Source organism: Echinops telfairi, unplaced genomic scaffold (genome assembly GCF_000313985.2).
Source record: "Echinops telfairi isolate 266 unplaced genomic scaffold, ASM31398v2 ScPeMD7_2573;HRSCAF=3158, whole genome shotgun sequence".
Lineage (NCBI taxonomy): Eukaryota > Metazoa > Chordata > Mammalia > Afrosoricida > Tenrecidae > Echinops > Echinops telfairi.
In genome coordinates this window covers 222428-225618 of record NW_022106471.1, presented here as the reverse complement: position 1 = coordinate 225618, position 3191 = coordinate 222428, and the positions used below count along the sequence as shown (strand labels likewise).

Below are 3191 nucleotides of genomic sequence, written 5' to 3'. Positions count from 1 at the left end.
GGATTTGGATTTGGAAGCACCGGAACTGAGTTTGGATCGCAATGCTGATGGCTACCAGCTGGGCCGTGCTAGGTAACCTCCAGGTAACCTCCTAGGTGGCTAGGTAACCTCCAGCGTACCTATCTGAGCAGTTTGGCTCACACATAACTTCACCAGGTCTTGCACACATAAACCCAATCATGTTGGTTCCCATGCCTGCTGTCAGGGGGATTGGGTCACCCTGTACCCCTGAAATCGCTCTGCTGCATCCTGGATTTAATCCAATAGTCAGTTGTGGTTGGTAGGTGCCGCCTAGTAGGCTCCGTCACCCTATGTATGGTGGGGGGGGGGGGCGTACAGTGGTGTTCTGAGCTGTCTCACAATTGTTTGGAGCCCTTTGCCACAGCCTAGCGTTGTGGTCTCAACCCTTCCTGAAAGTCCCCGGGTGGCACAACAAATGGAGAAGCACTCAACGACTAACTGAAAGGTCGGTTGTTCGAACTCACCCAGAAGTCCTGTGAGGGCAGGCAGGGCAATCTTTTTATGAAAGAAAGGCCACAGTTTTGTCAGCTTTACGATGCAGGCACAGGCTCACCCTCTTCTGCCCCGCATATCCACACCTCTGATTCCGCGCCGTCCGTTCACAGTGAAAGAAAATGAAGTGCCAGGAGGTTAATTGTGGCAGTGTGCGTGGAAGCCCAAAGCGGAAGCAAGGGCCCTAATAAGCCCCAGCCTTGGCGTGCTGGGGGCGGGGCGTTGGCTGCCGGGGCAGGAGCTGGGGGTCGTTTGCTGAGAAAATCCACTGTGGGAGAGCTCCAGAGGAAGAGGGGGCAGGAGGAGGAGTGGGGCTGAGGCTCTGACCCTCCTGCGGTCTCTTGCTGGGTGACCTTGGGGAAGCTCCTGTACTTCTCTGAGTCTTAGCTTCTTCCTCTTCTGCAGGAAGGCAGGGCAGGGCAGGGCAGGATGGCTGGCTGGATGACCTGAGACCCAGCATGGTGCACAGAGAATGGGGCTGCTGCATTCAAAGGATGAACTGCCTGTTCAGAGTGTAAAATTCTAGTCCTCATCCTCTCCAGCCCTCTCCGCCCCCATCCTGTCATTTGGGGCCTATAATCAATGAGACGGAAAATGAGAAAGTATCAGGAACCAGTAAAGCATGGAAACCAGCTGGGGCAGTTTCCGCCTGTCTGTCTAGGCACTTCAGCCAACATGCTGGGCAGCCCGCCCGCCTACCTTGGCTGGCTACTGGGCTAGCCCCAGGCGCCCAGGAGAGTAAAGAGAGGGGGGACCATTTCCAATGAGTCAAAATGCCTCAGCTGAAAGAGTGGGGGAACCTATGTGTAGTGACACGGAAAGATGTGCCCAGGATGTATGGCTGAGTCACGGAAGATTGCATCTATAAAACGACTCCATTTCTGTTATTATATGGAAGTGCATGTACTTATTTTTTTTTTAATGAAAAGTCTCCAAATTGCAAATAGCAGTTCTCTCAAGTGTCTGATTATGAGGGAAAATCATCACTTTCTGCTGGATACACGTCTCTCCTTTGCTGGGTGCTTAAAACAAGCACTATTGCTCTTCTAATAAAAAAGATCACTTCGGTATGTATTCTAATGATTCTGATTAAAAAGTAAGAGATGACTTTTATGAGGGCAAGAGCCTCACAGAAGTTGCCAGTGGCAAATGTGCTAGTGGTGTTTGCCTTCAAAGCTACCTCCACTCCGAGTACCTCTCTGGGACAGAGTCGACCCGCCCCCTCTGGTTTCCGAGGCTGTACTCTTTAGGGGAGAACACCTGGTCTGTCCTTCCATGGAGTTGATGGTGAGGCTTGAACTACTGGCCTTCCTGTTCACAGGCGGGCACGTAACCCTTGGACCCCCAGGACTCCATATGTCACAATGCCTCAGGGGCTAAGAAAAAAATGTCAGTGTCTTGGTATTACCCTGGAATTCTCTCCACTCACAGCACAAACGGCCCAAAAGTCAGTGGTATGAACCAGCCAAGAGGCGCCTCGGCAGACACACATGCGTGGTCATCTGCTCCCCGAAGGTTGCACGCAGCCCTGGGAACCCAGTGGAGTTCTCACACCCACGGGGCGGGCAGGGAGTGGTTGACTGCGGCACCGCGGACAGTTGCTGCCTGCTGGTCCAAAGTCAGAGCACAGACTTTTGGTTTTTAAAATGAGAAAGGAACGTACTCTTGGTGAAACTGAGTTGTAAGACCAAACCCATCGATGTGTGGTTGAAGCAGAGAGCTCCTTGGTGCCCCCTGGGAGCCCTGTGGCACCGTGGCTCCACGTTGGGCTGCAACCCACCAGGATTGAACTTTAGAACCAGCAGCTGGAGAACTCAGGAGCGGGACAGGGCTTTCCATCCACCCTCTTAAAGAGTTACAGTCTCGGAAACACACCCAGGTCGTCCTACCCTGGGTCACTCTGAGTTGGCATCCACTCGATGGCAACCCACAGCCCAAAGCATGGCTCAGGGTTGGAGGCTACTGGGGGCTTCCATAGCTTGAGACCCAGCCACATTGGCCAGGTGGTCCAACTGCTCTCCCTCAGAAGGACCCTGCTGCCATCCACTCAGGCCCAGAGGGCCCCCTGCCACTAGGAGGAGCTGTTAGGAATGACTTAGAACCTCTTGGCTTCCCACTCTCTTCTGCAGCCCAGCCCATCCGTGGGGACTCTGTGTCAGTGACTGGAAGGGGCTTGGCCCTGCTGATGAAGGCTGGAGCACCCTGTGAAACAGGGGAGGTCATGGGTGGGGGGTGGGGGTGGCTTGCAGCCTCTCTCTGAATGGTATTTAGCACTGGGGAGAGTGGAGGCTTTGGGAAGGGTCTGGGAGTGCTGGCACAGGCCACTCCTGAGGAAGGGGTTCTATAGGTACCCAGTTCCCTCTCCCACTCCGAGGAATTGGCACAGAGCCTGCGATGGGCTAAACTTGAATTTATTGGTGGCACTGCTGCAGGGTCCTCCCTCTCACTGGGATAGCCCATGGCGCAGCACCAACAGTGGGATGGACAGACAGTGCCCAGCCGGACGCAATGATGCAGGCTCAGAGAGACCAGAGCACAACCACACAGGCACAGGGACACACGGCCACAGCACCAAGAAACACACACACAGACAAAACCACAGGTGAGATAACACTGACAAAGTGCGGGCTTGGGGGCCCCTGCATAGACAGAGCGAGGCCACATGGGGAGGGGGCCCC

General features: G+C 54.6%; 1 protein-coding gene across 1 annotated transcript in view; it reads right to left on the bottom strand.

The window, feature by feature from the left end:
- The window catches only part of SLC30A3 (solute carrier family 30 member 3), a 7877-nt gene that overhangs the window by 869 nt on the left and 3817 nt on the right, over positions 1–3191 (bottom strand). The gene's annotated exons all lie outside the window — the stretch shown is intronic.